Here is a 16583-nt window from a genome sequence, read left to right on the forward strand (position 1 = left end):
ATTACTACAACAACAATTACTACAACAACAATTACAACAACAATTACACAACAATTACTACAACAACAATTACTACAACAACCACAACAACAATTACAACAATTACTACAACAACCACAACAACAATTACTACAACTACAACAATTACAACAACAATTAATATAACAACAACAACCACAACAACAATTACAACAACAACAACCACAACAACAATTACTACAACAATTACAACAACAATTACATCAACAATTACTATAACAATTACTACTACTACTACTACAATTAATACAACAATTACTACAACGACAACAACCACAACAACAATTACTACAACAATTACAACAACAATTACCACAACAATTACTACAAAAATTACAACAATTACTACAACAACCGCAACAACAATTACTACAACAATTACTACTACTACCACAACAACAATTACAACAACAATTACTACAACAATTACAACAACAATTACTAAAAAAATTACTACAACAACTACAACAATTACTACAATCACAACAACCACAACAACAATTACAACAACAATTACTACAATTAATACAACAATTACTACAACTACAACAATTACCACAACAATTACAACAACAATTACTACAACAACCACAACAACAATTACTACAACAACTACAACAATTAATACAACCACAACAACTACAATTGCTACAACCACAACAACTACAACAATTAATACAACCACAACAACTACAATTGCTACAACCACAACAACTACTACAACAACCACAACAACAACTACAACAACAATTACTACAACAACCACAACAACAACTACAACAACAACTACAACAACAATTACTACAACTACAACAATTACTACAACAACCACAACAACTACAACAACTACTACAACAACAACCACAACACAATTACTACAACACTTACAACCACAATTACTACTACAACAATACAACAACCACAACAACAATTACTACAACTACAACAAATACCACAACAATTACAACAACAATTACTACAAAAATTACTACAACAACCGCAACTACAGCAACAATTACTACAATTAATACAACAATTACAGCAACAATTACAACAATTACTACAACAAAAATTACTACAACAAAAATTACAACTACTACTACAACAATTACTACAACTACTACAACAACTACAACCACAACAATTACAACAATTACTACAACAACCACAACAACAATTTCAACAATTACTACAAAAATTACTACAACAACCGCAACTACAACAACAATTACTACAATTAATACAACAATTACAGCAACAATTACAGCAACAATTACAACAATTACTACAACAACAATTACTACAACAAAAATTACAACTACTACTACAACAATTACTACAACTACTACAACAACTACAACAACAATTACTACAACAACAATTACTACAACTACTACAACAACTACAACAACAATTACTACAACAACCACAACAATTACAACAATTACTACAACAACCACAACAACAATTTCAACAATTACTACAACAATTACTACAACAATTCATACAACCACAACTACAACAATTACTACAACTACAACAACTACCCAGGGAGGGGCTGGGTGGAGAGGGTGGGGCTGGGTGGGGCTGGGTGGGGAGGGGCTGGGTGGAGAGGGTGGGGCTGGGTGGGGAGGGAGGGGAGGGTGGGTGGGGCTGGGTGGAGAGGGTGGGGCTGGGTGGAGAGGGTGGGGCTGGGTGGGGAGGGAGGGGCTGGGTGGAGAGGGAGGGGAGGGTGGGGAGGGAGGGGAGGGTGGGGAGGGGCTGGGTGGAGAGGGTGGGGCTGGGTGGAGAGGGTGGGGCTGGGTGGGGAGGGAGGGGAGGGTGGGTGGGGCTGGGTGGAGAGGGTGGGGCTGGGTGGGGAGGGGCTGGGTGGGGAGGGGCTGGTCACCCCGTGGTGCCCTTATAAAACTCAACGTTTAATCTACTCACGCCGGCTTGTGACTATGTTAATGTGAGAGATTAGCATTTTGACGCTCTTGCCTCGTGGAGGCCACTCTTCGATCTCACATTAACATCACGCTAATCCATCACATTAACATAGCCACTTCCGTGCCCTCTAATCTCTCACATTAACATCGTGCTAATCCCTCACATTAACATAGCCACTTCCGTGCCCTCTAATTTCTCACATTAACATCACGCTAATCTCTCACATTAACATAGCCACTTCCGTGCCCTCTAATTTCTCACATTAACATCACGCTAATCTCTCACATTAACATAGCCACTTCCGTGCCCTCTAATCTCTCACATTAACATCGTGCTAATCCCTCACATTAACATAGCCACTTCCGTGCCCTCTAATTTCTCACATTAACATCACGCTAATCTCTCACATTAACATAGCCACTTCCGTGCCCTCTAATTTCTCACATTAACATCACGCTAATCTCTCACATTAACATAGCCACTTCCGTGCCCTCTAATCTCTCACATTAACATCATGCTAATCTCTCACATTAACATAGCCACTTCCGTGCCCTCTAATCTCTCACATTAACATCACGCTAATCTCTCACATTAACATAGCCACTTCCGTGCCCTCTAATCTCTCACATTAACATCATGCTAATCCATCACATTAACATCATGCTAATCCCTCACATTAACATAGCCACTTCCATGCCCTCTAATTTCTCACATTAACATCATGCTAATCCATCACATTAACATCATGCTAATCCCTCACATTAACATAGCCACTTCCGTGCCCTTTAATCTCTCACATTAACATCATGCTAATCTCTCACATTAACATAGCCACTTCCATGCCCTCTAATTTCTCACATTAACATCACTAGCCCTGGCCACTTCTTCATGACCCTTGGGCGAACCCATTTCAAACCTTTTAACACAGTCTGCCTCAGTAGCAGGCCACGCTTTCCCACCTGATGATGGACGCTTGTGTTGCGCCCGAAACGTCGTGATGTATTTTATTTTCTACTCTACGTGACTTTACCGAAAGAACCAAAGAGTATGGATTCCTGCAGTCACGAAAGCTTCAAATCAACAACAACAACATCATCATCATCATGCGATAATTTATTCAGCAAATGATTCGCAAAGAAAATGTTCAGTAGTTTTTGTAGGAGGTAACGGCGATTGTTGTTAAACACACGTACGCATTACCGCACTCGACTTTTGCACATATTTTTTTTAGCGTTCGTTAATTTAACGTCCAACTCGGCACAACAACAACAACAAACAAACAACATGGGACATGCACACACAGCGACAGCCAAACCACACAGTCCCACCACATACATCGCTCAACGTTGGTTCAACGTTGGCATGTGGTTGGGACCCATGGCCGAACGTTGACCCCAATAGTGTCCTGTGGTATCGTAGCGCTGGTGAGATGCTAGCTCCCTCGCCTGGTACGGAGAAGGTAGTGGATTCTATCCCGACCCTGACGATGCCTGTTGTACATTTGGAGCTCACGTGGCTCTCTTTCTCTCTCTCCCCGCGGTGGTCGCGTGCATTTTTCTCCGGCTCCTCCGATTTTTTTTCCCGTCCACACTTAGAAACGTGCGTTTCGATCATTTGACTTCTGTAAAAATAAAAATCCCACGTGTGATAATCCCTCTCTCCCTAATCTCCCCCATTAACACAACTGACGTGAAATTTCGATTTAAAGCTTTCGTGACTGCAGGGATTCATCTTCTTGGTTCTTTCAGTAAAGTCACGTAGAAGGGTAATAATAAAATAATAAAAATAAAACAATAAAATACAATTCTCACGACGTTTCGGCCACAACGCAAGCAGCCGTCCTCAGGTGAAGAACAGGTCTGTCGGAAAGACAGCGTCTGAATGAGCAGTTCTTCACCTGAGGACGGCTGCTTGCATTGTGGCCGAAACGTCGTGATAATTTTATTTTATTATGTTTATTTTTATTATTTCCCTTCTACGTGACTTTACCGAAAGAACCAAGAAGACAACTGACGTGCTTGCGTTCGTGGATGGAATTCCTTTCCAGCTCCAGACCCCGCTTGCTTGCCCATCGCCACATATATGACCTCTTGTTGTAACAGCTCTCTCGCTGGTCCAGCAGTTCCACTGCTGGATTATATTTTTTCCTACCTGAGGACGACCGCTTGTGTTTTATTTTTATTATTTTATTACTTCCCTTCTACGTGACTTTACCGAAAGAACCAAGAAGATGAATCCCTGCAGTCACGAAAGCTTTAAATCGAAATTTAACGTCGTGATTTATTTTATTTTCTACCCACGTGACTTTACCGAAAGAACCAAAGAGAATTGATTCCTGCAGTCACGAAAGCTTCAAATCAAGATTGACGTGATAATAATCCGCTTTGATAAGTTGTCATGTGTGTCCACGTCGCCTCTCAACAAGAACGCATGGCTCAGAGTGGGGCTTTACCTGGCAAAAATAATAATAATATGTTCTTTCTAGATTTGAGGCTTTCGTGACTGTAAGGATTCATATGCTTGGGTTTTTTCGGTAAAGTCACGTAGGAAAAAAATAAAAATTAATAAAAGTAAAATAAAAATAAAAATTCACGACGTTTCGGAGGCAACACAAGCTTCCGTCTTCAGGTGGAACCGTCACAGCACGATAAGCTGTATCAAGTGATACGTCGTGATTTTTATTTTATTTTACTTTTATTAATTTAAATTTTTTTTCTACGTGACTTTACCGAAAAAACCCAAGAATATAGTATGTTCTGCAAAATGAAAATGACCAAGTCACTGAAATTTACGGGAGGATATTGCTGTACAGCTTGGCCATGCGTGTCCTTCACGCGGGAGTGTGATCGAGCGGCGTTAACGTTTTAAAAGTGTGATGTCAGTGGGGACAGACTGATGATGGCGATGGTTTGACTCGCAGATGTCCTCAAGTGCTCTATGCTTCTGGTATTAACGAGGATGCAACTCCCAATGGGATAAATGCGTACGAGTAGCTTGGGGGCGGGACATGGTAGCCTTGAGAATGATAGAGTTTGACTAACTTCACGTGTTAATATCATCTGGAACGAAAAGTGCAGGTCAAGCCTTTGGACTCCGTTCAAATTTCACAGCAAGATGTGGCACACACACACGAGCGTGCCATCACAGCATCGGTTACGACTACACTGCAACTGATGATCCTCAACTATAGCGACTCCTGTACGCAATTGTCGTGCAGAAGTAACAGGGCTACGTTGTCAATGGTGATTCAACATAACAGCAACTCCGTACCAAACTGTCGTAGAACAGGGCTACACTGTTACTGATGATTCCTAATGATGGTGAACCCATGACAAAGTTATCATGTGGCAGCAAGGGTACATTGTCACTGATGATGCCTAATGATTGTGAAACCATTACACAGTTTAATATAATAATAGGGTTTTCCCCTTTTTTCTGGCTACAAAACTGAAACCTTTTTACAAGGATTCATGTCTGCATTAACCACAATGCTTGCAGTTAAAATACAAACAAAAAACACACTGATAATATATGCATTGTGCTTAAAACTGATTGGTCCAGACCAGAGACAGCTTTCTTTTGAGCCTCGACACAATTGTTGCTCAACCAGAGGACGCCAAAAGGCGTACAGCTCAAAGACAATGCACTATCAGAGTAATGAGGGCTCGGGGTGAGCATCTACATCATTAGACCTCCTTTGCCAGTACCAAAATATAATAATAGGGGTTTTCCCTTTTTGCAGACATGAATCCTTGTAAAAAGGTTTCAGTTTTGTTGCCAGCAAAAAGAGGAAACCCCTATTTTTAAATCCTTTATATTAAGTTCACTTGCTTGCTTGCTTAGGACCGTGCAACATTTTCGGTCGTTTTTTAACCCACTTCCCGTGATCCAATCGAGCTGACATTTGGCACACAGACTCGTTGTGCGTGACAATTAATGTTCCCAAAATTTTACACTTTTTAGGACAAAAATATGATATTTAATTACCAATTGCTTAATGCTGCCATTCAATCATCTGACCCATAGGTGGCATAGGTGGCAGCCATCTCAAGCCAGAGGACGAGAGGACTCTAGCCGCCACGCATATAAAGGATTTATAGTGAAAAACTTTGTTTTTACGGGTTATACTTGTTATAATTTGGTACTGTCAAAGGAGGTCTAATGACATTACACAGTCGTCACGTGTGTCTGCAACAGGGCTACACGATCACTGATGAGCTCTCATTTTGCCGAATCCTGCACCCAATTGTCACGCAAGCCAACAGGACCATGCCACACTAACGGTACCCAACAATGGTGAAACCATCACGCGGTTGTCATGTTGGGAAGGAGGCGAGGGGAGGGGCGGGGGGGCTTTGCAAGACCGCACGATCACTGATGAGCCCAAATGCAAGTGAAACCAGTTTACAGTTAGAGCGACCACACGTTCATCACGTTTGATATTTAAAGCGCCTTGCACATTATGGGCTCTTGTGCGTGGACACAAATGGCATGACGACATCAAAAGCGCGTATTGGTGTTTTTTTATGGTAGTGAACTCTTTCTATATTCTCGATATAATTGAAGAAATGTGAAGTCAAAAGGGTCATCGATGTTGTTCGTTTTGCTCAAATGGACTCTTCGAGGTGGTGCGCATCTCCTGTGGGAATCCCACATTCCACGGGGAAATTACTTCTTACCAAACTGGTACCTCGTTTTATCGACCCTAGAAGGCTGATGGGCCGGGTCAGCCCCCGTAACTCGCCATCTTCTGAGCGCGAGCTGGCTCGCACTGCCGCTGAGCACATGACCAGTCAAATAACAATAATAAAAATGACAACATGATAATTGGTTTTTTACCCTTTTATCTGGCAACAAAACTGACACCTTTTTTTACAAGGAGTCATGTTTGCATTTACCACAATACCTGCAGTCATAATGCAAAAAAAAATAGCTCTGAAAATGTATGCACTGTCCTTGAAGTTGATTGGTCCACACCCAATACAGCTTTTCTTAGAGCGTAGTCTCACATGGGTTGGACCAGATGACGCCAAAAGGCGCACAACTCAAAGACAATGCACCATCAGAGTATGAGAGCACGGGGTAAGCATTTACACCATTGGAACCTCATTTGCCAGAAGAAAACATATGATAATAGTTTTTTTACCCTTTTATCTGGCAACAAAACTGACACCTTTTTTTACAAGAAGTCATGTTTGCATAGACCACAATACCTGCAGTCATTATGCAAACAAAAACATAGCTCTGATAATGTATGCACTGTCCTTGAAGTTGATTGGTCCACACCCAAGACAGCTTTCCTTAGAGCCTAGTCTCACATGGGTTGGACCAGATGATGCCAAAAGGCAATCTTCAGAATACTGCCTCGCAGGGATAGCGTACGCTCCTCCACAAGAGATCAAACTCACTCGGCGAGGGGACAGCGCCAACATCATGTGAAGTAACCATCGTCGTCGTCATCAACAAGCCAGGAGCTATCCACTGCTGGATGAAGGCCTCCACCACACACCGTCACCCTCGCCTCGCGGTCCATTTGCCGGCCGAATATCCGTGGGTCTCTGCCTCCTGCGCTTGGAGCCGAACTCATTTGCTCCATCTCCGCAGAGGTCGTCCTCTTGGGCACGTCGTGAAATAACAATGCAGCAGTAGTAGTCACAATAACAACAACAACGTTAAAATGATACCTCGAAAAGCGCTTGTAAATTACATCCGACATTCAAATCCGATTATGGTTTGGGAGGGCTGGTTGATGGGGGTCAACACTCACCGACTGATAACACTGGTCAACACACTTTTTCTGGCATAAGGTATTCCAACGGTTTTAAGGTAATTGTGGGGTGCTGATTCCAAATCTAGCAGTTTTTGTCTATCACATCAGGTTTTTGAGATATCAAATATTGCATTTTCAATAAAAACTGCGGTAGAAAAAGTATTAAATAAATGTGGATATCTACATAAAATGATATTATAAACACACTATCCTAAAAATACAGCACCATATTTTAACACTAAAGCAGTCACTGACTCGCAAAAACTTGCAATCATAAGTGACAGAGTTAATTTCGGGTAAAATCAATGAAAATGGGGTATACCGATAGCATAAAAATGAGATGTGATGGAGCAAATCTGAGATCAGATTTGTAATCAGCACCCTGAAATTAGTCTAAAACAGCTGCAAAAGTCCAGGCCAGAAAAAAATGTGTTTTTTTTGTGTTGGCCAGTGTAATTCTATTCTCTCACGGTCCCAACAACACTCACCACGCCAACGGGTGTCGCGGCTGCGGCTTCGTTAATGACCGATAGTAAGTGAGGGTGGGTGGGTTGGTGGTGGTGGTGTGGTGGGGAGCCAGAGCCAACTCAACGATGCACACCACGAGAGGTCAAGAGGTCAAGAGGTCAAGGCGACTTCTATCCGTCGGAGGACGGCGGAGTGACCCATCCGTATTTCTCGTGGGTCTTCACGAGGCTACGAAACGTCGCATGCGCCTCCTTTCTCGTGAACGCCTTCTTCTTGCGGCTGATTCGCCCCTGTGAGGCGGGGGGGGGGGGGAGGAGGGGGTAAAGGGTGGCAAGACACGTGTGGCACATTAAGAATGGATCACTCTTTTAATGATATCCTTGTGCAGCAAGGGAGTAAAGTGTGGTTCTGTGAAAGTCCTGATGTGCTGTGCAGTGCATCGACGCATGTGTGTACAGCAGCATGTGATGACTGAGTCGGGCCTGTAGGTGGCTGGCAGGGTTAATGAATAACCTCACGTGTAAACCAGCCACGTGGTTAATGGCGTCTCGGAAGAATTGCTGTGTGTGACACGTGCTGTTGCATTTCACAGAGTGACGGTGCTGTTTTTCACAAGATTGCTATTAACACAATAAATAAATGTGCTTGCCCTCGATTTGGAGCACCTGCCCACGTGCTTCATTTCGAGTGTGCAACACAAGGAAGAAAAATCACGCACAAGCATGGCACATCTACACATTTTTTTTTATTTTATTGTACGAGCTAAGGCCCACTGAACTATATCAGCGACCTGGCCACAGATGATAGCCCAACGAAGTGGCTTGTCATCACGTGGACATTTATAGCCGCCAAATCACTCGAAACGCGTTGGCGTGGATTCTAGATGTGGTGGGAAAACCCGGAGGACCTGGAGAAAAAGACCACACGACCACTGGGAGAGAGACACGCAATAAAATAAAATAAACTTCTGCAAGACTTAGTAGTAGGTTTTTACCCTTTTAAACTGGTACAAAACTGACACCTTTATTCAAGGCATCATGTTTGCAATGACCACAACACAAGTAGTCAAAAAAGCAAACAGAAAGAAGCAACTCTGATAATGATAATAATGTGCACTGTCCTTGAAGTTGATTGGTCCACAGCCGAGACGGCTTTCTTTAGAGCCTAGTCCCCATTGGTGTTGGACCAGATGACACCAGAAGGCGTACAACTCAAACACAGTGCAATATCAGAGTATTGAGAGCTCGGGGTAAGCATTTATACTATGAGATCTCAAGACTCTACATCTCTTCACACTTGCCTTCCCGTAGAATCTAAAGGAGAGATTCCACATAACTTTGAGATCCTTCAACAAGCTCCGTGATAAGAAGGCTCAGCTAATCGAGTCTCTATGTTCCAAGCACGTGTGCTGTTTCATTCAGACGCTGTCGCCTCGACAGACCTGGGTTTCACCTGAGGACGGCTGTTTGCGTTGTGGCCGAAACGTCGTGAGAATTATTTTATTATGTTTAATTTGTATTATTGTATTACTTCCCTTCTACGTGACTTTACCGAAAGTACCAAGAAGATATTTTGTGTTATTTTAAAAAAAACGTAAGTTTTCCACACTTATTATTTATTTACCACTTCACGGTTCCTCGCTCAGTCGCCGCGAGTCTCGCTACTGAACATGCGTGAAGTGAAGAGCTTCATAGCTCATCGGATTCCTTCTGCAGGCGACGTAAATATTCTCATTCCATCGTGATTCTGCGATGCCTCAACTGTACTGAGGGGCGATATTGGCGGGTAAAATAACGATGATTGGGTGATTGAACGAATCAATCCTCCTCATCACACCGCGCTCATCCTCACCCTCCTCACCCCCCTCCTCACCCCCCTCACCACCCTCCTCACCCTCCTCCTCACCCCCTCACCCTCCTCCTGTCCCCCAGCACCGCGGAGAGAATTTTCCGTTCCCCTCGACAACGGCCGGAGCGTCACGGTGACGTCACACCGTGGCGAGTGACGTCACTCGCCGCGTGCCGGCGCGCGTCATCTCTGACGCACGTGTGGAGTGTTGAGTGGCGTGTGTGTAAGTGTGTGTGTGTGTGATTGTGTGTAAGTGTGTGTAAGTGTGTGTGAGTGTGTAAGTGTGTGTAAGTGTGTGTAAGTGTGTGTAAGTGTGTGTGAGTGTGTGTGAGTGTGTGTGTGTGAGTGTGTGTGAGTGTGTGTGAGTGTGTGTGAGTGTGTGTAAGTGTGTGTGAGTGTGTGTGAGTGTGTGTAAGTGTGTGTGAGTGTGTGTGAGTGTGTGTGTGTGTGTAAGTGTGTGTAAGTGTGTGTGAGTGTGTGTGTGTGTAAGTGTGTGTGAGTGTGTGTGTGTGTAAGTGTGTGTGAGTGTGTAAGTGTGTGTGAGTGTGTGTCAGTGTGTGTAAGTGTGTGTCAGTGTGTGTCAGTGTGTGTAAGTGTGTGTGAGTGTGTGTCAGTGTGTGTAAGTGTGTGTGAGTGTGTGTGAGTGTGTGTAAGTGTGTGTGAGTGTGTGTAAGTGTGTGTGAGTGTGTGTAAGTGTGTGTAAGTGTGTGTGAGTGTGTGTGAGTGTGTGTAAGTGTGTGTAAGTGTGTGTGAGTGTGTGTGTGTGTAAGTGTGTGTGAGTGTGTGTGAGTGTGTGTAAGTGTGTGTGAGTGTGTGTGAGTGTGTGTGAGTGTGTGTCAGTGTGTGTGAGTGTGTGTGAGTGTGTGTGAGTGTGTGTGAGTGTGTGTAAGTGTGTGTGAGTGTGTGTGAGTGTGTGTAAGTGTGTGTGACAACAACCACAACAACAATTTCAACAATTACTACAAAAATTACTACAACAACCGCAACTACAACAACAATTACTACAATTAATACAACAATTACAGCAACAATTACAGCAACAATTACAACAATTACTACAACAACAATTACTACAACAAAAATTACAACTACTACTACAACAATTACTACAACTACTACAACAACTACAACAACAATTACTACAACAACAATTACTACAACTACTACAACAACTACAACAACAATTACTACAACAACCACAACAATTACAACAATTACTACAACAACCACAACAACAATTTCAACAATTACTACAACAATTACTACAACAATTCATACAACCACAACTACAACAATTACTACAACTACAACAACTACCCAGGGAGGGGCTGGGTGGAGAGGGTGGGGCTGGGTGGGGCTGGGTGGGGAGGGGCTGGGTGGAGAGGGTGGGGCTGGGTGGGGAGGGAGGGGAGGGTGGGTGGGGCTGGGTGGAGAGGGTGGGGCTGGGTGGAGAGGGTGGGGCTGGGTGGGGAGGGAGGGGCTGGGTGGAGAGGGAGGGGAGGGTGGGGAGGGAGGGGAGGGTGGGGAGGGGCTGGGTGGAGAGGGTGGGGCTGGGTGGAGAGGGTGGGGCTGGGTGGGGAGGGAGGGGAGGGTGGGTGGGGCTGGGTGGAGAGGGTGGGGCTGGGTGGGGAGGGGCTGGGTGGGGAGGGGCTGGTCACCCCGTGGTGCCCTTATAAAACTCAACGTTTAATCTACTCACGCCGGCTTGTGACTATGTTAATGTGAGAGATTAGCATTTTGACGCTCTTGCCTCGTGGAGGCCACTCTTCGATCTCACATTAACATCACGCTAATCCATCACATTAACATAGCCACTTCCGTGCCCTCTAATCTCTCACATTAACATCGTGCTAATCCCTCACATTAACATAGCCACTTCCGTGCCCTCTAATTTCTCACATTAACATCACGCTAATCTCTCACATTAACATAGCCACTTCCGTGCCCTCTAATTTCTCACATTAACATCACGCTAATCTCTCACATTAACATAGCCACTTCCGTGCCCTCTAATCTCTCACATTAACATCGTGCTAATCCCTCACATTAACATAGCCACTTCCGTGCCCTCTAATTTCTCACATTAACATCACGCTAATCTCTCACATTAACATAGCCACTTCCGTGCCCTCTAATTTCTCACATTAACATCACGCTAATCTCTCACATTAACATAGCCACTTCCGTGCCCTCTAATCTCTCACATTAACATCATGCTAATCTCTCACATTAACATAGCCACTTCCGTGCCCTCTAATCTCTCACATTAACATCACGCTAATCTCTCACATTAACATAGCCACTTCCGTGCCCTCTAATCTCTCACATTAACATCATGCTAATCCATCACATTAACATCATGCTAATCCCTCACATTAACATAGCCACTTCCATGCCCTCTAATTTCTCACATTAACATCATGCTAATCCATCACATTAACATCATGCTAATCCCTCACATTAACATAGCCACTTCCGTGCCCTTTAATCTCTCACATTAACATCATGCTAATCTCTCACATTAACATAGCCACTTCCATGCCCTCTAATTTCTCACATTAACATCACTAGCCCTGGCCACTTCTTCATGACCCTTGGGCGAACCCATTTCAAACCTTTTAACACAGTCTGCCTCAGTAGCAGGCCACGCTTTCCCACCTGATGATGGACGCTTGTGTTGCGCCCGAAACGTCGTGATGTATTTTATTTTCTACTCTACGTGACTTTACCGAAAGAACCAAAGAGTATGGATTCCTGCAGTCACGAAAGCTTCAAATCAACAACAACAACATCATCATCATCATGCGATAATTTATTCAGCAAATGATTCGCAAAGAAAATGTTCAGTAGTTTTTGTAGGAGGTAACGGCGATTGTTGTTAAACACACGTACGCATTACCGCACTCGACTTTTGCACATATTTTTTTTAGCGTTCGTTAATTTAACGTCCAACTCGGCACAACAACAACAACAAACAAACAACATGGGACATGCACACACAGCGACAGCCAAACCACACAGTCCCACCACATACATCGCTCAACGTTGGTTCAACGTTGGCATGTGGTTGGGACCCATGGCCGAACGTTGACCCCAATAGTGTCCTGTGGTATCGTAGCGCTGGTGAGATGCTAGCTCCCTCGCCTGGTACGGAGAAGGTAGTGGATTCTATCCCGACCCTGACGATGCCTGTTGTACATTTGGAGCTCACGTGGCTCTCTTTCTCTCTCTCCCCGCGGTGGTCGCGTGCATTTTTCTCCGGCTCCTCCGATTTTTTTTCCCGTCCACACTTAGAAACGTGCGTTTCGATCATTTGACTTCTGTAAAAATAAAAATCCCACGTGTGATAATCCCTCTCTCCCTAATCTCCCCCATTAACACAACTGACGTGAAATTTCGATTTAAAGCTTTCGTGACTGCAGGGATTCATCTTCTTGGTTCTTTCAGTAAAGTCACGTAGAAGGGTAATAATAAAATAATAAAAATAAAACAATAAAATACAATTCTCACGACGTTTCGGCCACAACGCAAGCAGCCGTCCTCAGGTGAAGAACAGGTCTGTCGGAAAGACAGCGTCTGAATGAGCAGTTCTTCACCTGAGGACGGCTGCTTGCATTGTGGCCGAAACGTCGTGATAATTTTATTTTATTATGTTTATTTTTATTATTTCCCTTCTACGTGACTTTACCGAAAGAACCAAGAAGACAACTGACGTGCTTGCGTTCGTGGATGGAATTCCTTTCCAGCTCCAGACCCCGCTTGCTTGCCCATCGCCACATATATGACCTCTTGTTGTAACAGCTCTCTCGCTGGTCCAGCAGTTCCACTGCTGGATTATATTTTTTCCTACCTGAGGACGACCGCTTGTGTTTTATTTTTATTATTTTATTACTTCCCTTCTACGTGACTTTACCGAAAGAACCAAGAAGATGAATCCCTGCAGTCACGAAAGCTTTAAATCGAAATTTAACGTCGTGATTTATTTTATTTTCTACCCACGTGACTTTACCGAAAGAACCAAAGAGAATTGATTCCTGCAGTCACGAAAGCTTCAAATCAAGATTGACGTGATAATAATCCGCTTTGATAAGTTGTCATGTGTGTCCACGTCGCCTCTCAACAAGAACGCATGGCTCAGAGTGGGGCTTTACCTGGCAAAAATAATAATAATATGTTCTTTCTAGATTTGAGGCTTTCGTGACTGTAAGGATTCATATGCTTGGGTTTTTTCGGTAAAGTCACGTAGGAAAAAAATAAAAATTAATAAAAGTAAAATAAAAATAAAAATTCACGACGTTTCGGAGGCAACACAAGCTTCCGTCTTCAGGTGGAACCGTCACAGCACGATAAGCTGTATCAAGTGATACGTCGTGATTTTTATTTTATTTTACTTTTATTAATTTAAATTTTTTTTCTACGTGACTTTACCGAAAAAACCCAAGAATATAGTATGTTCTGCAAAATGAAAATGACCAAGTCACTGAAATTTACGGGAGGATATTGCTGTACAGCTTGGCCATGCGTGTCCTTCACGCGGGAGTGTGATCGAGCGGCGTTAACGTTTTAAAAGTGTGATGTCAGTGGGGACAGACTGATGATGGCGATGGTTTGACTCGCAGATGTCCTCAAGTGCTCTATGCTTCTGGTATTAACGAGGATGCAACTCCCAATGGGATAAATGCGTACGAGTAGCTTGGGGGCGGGACATGGTAGCCTTGAGAATGATAGAGTTTGACTAACTTCACGTGTTAATATCATCTGGAACGAAAAGTGCAGGTCAAGCCTTTGGACTCCGTTCAAATTTCACAGCAAGATGTGGCACACACACACGAGCGTGCCATCACAGCATCGGTTACGACTACACTGCAACTGATGATCCTCAACTATAGCGACTCCTGTACGCAATTGTCGTGCAGAAGTAACAGGGCTACGTTGTCAATGGTGATTCAACATAACAGCAACTCCGTACCAAACTGTCGTAGAACAGGGCTACACTGTTACTGATGATTCCTAATGATGGTGAACCCATGACAAAGTTATCATGTGGCAGCAAGGGTACATTGTCACTGATGATGCCTAATGATTGTGAAACCATTACACAGTTTAATATAATAATAATAGGGTTTTCCCCTTTTTTCTGGCTACAAAACTGAAACCTTTTTACAAGGATTCATGTCTGCATTAACCACAATGCTTGCAGTTAAAATACAAACAAAAAACACACTGATAATATATGCATTGTGCTTAAAACTGATTGGTCCAGACCAGAGACAGCTTTCTTTTGAGCCTCGACACAATTGTTGCTCAACCAGAGGACGCCAAAAGGCGTACAGCTCAAAGACAATGCACTATCAGAGTAATGAGGGCTCGGGGTGAGCATCTACATCATTAGACCTCCTTTGCCAGTACCAAAATATAATAATAGGGGTTTTCCCTTTTTGCAGACATGAATCCTTGTAAAAAGGTTTCAGTTTTGTTGCCAGCAAAAAGAGGAAACCCCTATTTTTAAATCCTTTATATTAAGTTCACTTGCTTGCTTGCTTAGGACCGTGCAAAATTTTCGGTCGTTTTTTAACCCACTTCCCGTGATCCAATCGAGCTGACATTTGGCACACAGACTCGTTGTGCGTGACAATTAATGTTCCCAAAATTTTACACTTTTTAGGACAAAAATATGATATTTAATTACCAATTGCTTAATGCTGCCATTCAATCATCTGACCCATAGGTGGCATAGGTGGCAGCCATCTCAAGCCAGAGGACGAGAGGACTCTAGCCGCCACGCATATAAAGGATTTATAGTGAAAAACTTTGTTTTTACGGGTTATACTTGTTATAATTTGGTACTGTCAAAGGAGGTCTAATGACATTACACAGTCGTCACGTGTGTCTGCAACAGGGCTACACGATCACTGATGAGCTCTCATTTTGCCGAATCCTGCACCCAATTGTCACGCAAGCCAACAGGACCATGCCACACTAACGGTACCCAACAATGGTGAAACCATCACGCGGTTGTCATGTTGGGAAGGAGGCGAGGGGAGGGGCGGGGGGGCTTTGCAAGACCGCACGATCACTGATGAGCCCAAATGCAAGTGAAACCAGTTTACAGTTAGAGCGACCACACGTTCATCACGTTTGATATTTAAAGCGCCTTGCACATTATGGGCTCTTGTGCGTGGACACAAATGGCATGACGACATCAAAAGCGCGTATTGGTGTTTTTTTATGGTAGTGAACTCTTTCTATATTCTCGATATAATTGAAGAAATGTGAAGTCAAAAGGGTCATCGATGTTGTTCGTTTTGCTCAAATGGACTCTTCGAGGTGGTGCGCATCTCCTGTGGGAATCCCACATTCCACGGGGAAATTACTTCTTACCAAACTGGTACCTCGTTTTATCGACCCTAGAAGGCTGATGGGCCGGGTCAGCCCCCGTAACTCGCCATCTTCTGAGCGCGAGCTGGCTCGCACTGCCGCTGAGCACATGACCAGTCAAATAACAATAATAAAAATGACAACATGATAA

Source organism: Lampetra planeri, chromosome 54 (assembly GCF_965212315.1).
Source record: "Lampetra planeri chromosome 54, kcLamPlan1.2.h2, whole genome shotgun sequence".
Lineage (NCBI taxonomy): Eukaryota > Metazoa > Chordata > Hyperoartia > Petromyzontiformes > Petromyzontidae > Lampetra > Lampetra planeri.